This window comes from Oncorhynchus masou, chromosome 18, assembly GCF_036934945.1.
Source record: "Oncorhynchus masou masou isolate Uvic2021 chromosome 18, UVic_Omas_1.1, whole genome shotgun sequence".
Classification (NCBI taxonomy): domain Eukaryota; kingdom Metazoa; phylum Chordata; class Actinopteri; order Salmoniformes; family Salmonidae; genus Oncorhynchus; species Oncorhynchus masou.
This window is the reverse complement of record NC_088229.1, coordinates 63344495-63345332: the sequence shown is the minus strand read 5'-3', so window position 1 is coordinate 63345332 and position 838 is coordinate 63344495.

The window sequence follows — 838 nt, the reverse complement described above, 5'->3', positions numbered from 1 at the left end:
GAGCCTCTCATAATTCCCATCATTTAAAGGCTTGCTGTATTTCATTTTACTTTACATAGAGTTTGTTGGCACAGTCTGAGAATGATCTTATATGTGTCATTTGTCTGGGGTGAGAGAACTGTCTACAGTATTGTGGTACGTTAAGCTTATTGCCTGCTCTGTTTGTGACGTAATAAAACTCACAATCACTGCAGTAGAAGACATGTCAACAAGTGGCTGAAGTATTACTGGTGTATCAGTAACAACGTTGTAAATGTTTCTTCCCTCCATAGTGGTGCTCTCCCTGCTGGCCTGTCTGAGCTCCTCTGTCTGTGAGGTGAGGAGGGCAGGCACAGCCACTCTACAGACCCTGGCCCAGGTGGACAGCTCTCCCTTTCACCCCACCATCGACAGGCGGGTGAGGACCACCGAGGAGCATCATCGACCTCACTCCAGCACCATCGCTGACCTCACTCACCTCAGCCAGGTCTCTCTCCCTCTCCCACACACACACTCCATAATTCATATACTGTCTACACACACACACACACACATACATGCACACACACACATGGGCGCACACACACACAGTCCATAATTAATATACTGTCATATACTGCCCATAATGTCCATACACACCATCATTTACATATATATTTATATTCTGGACTCTGACATTACTCGTTCTAATATTTCTTAATTCCTTTCTTTACATTTTTCAGATTGCGTGTATTGTTTTATGAATATTGACATGTAGCCAAACCCACGAGAACCTCTGCAAAATATGTGTACGCAGCCAATAACATTTTTCATTGGATTTTGACGCACACACATAAAAACAACCCATTAGTCACATATA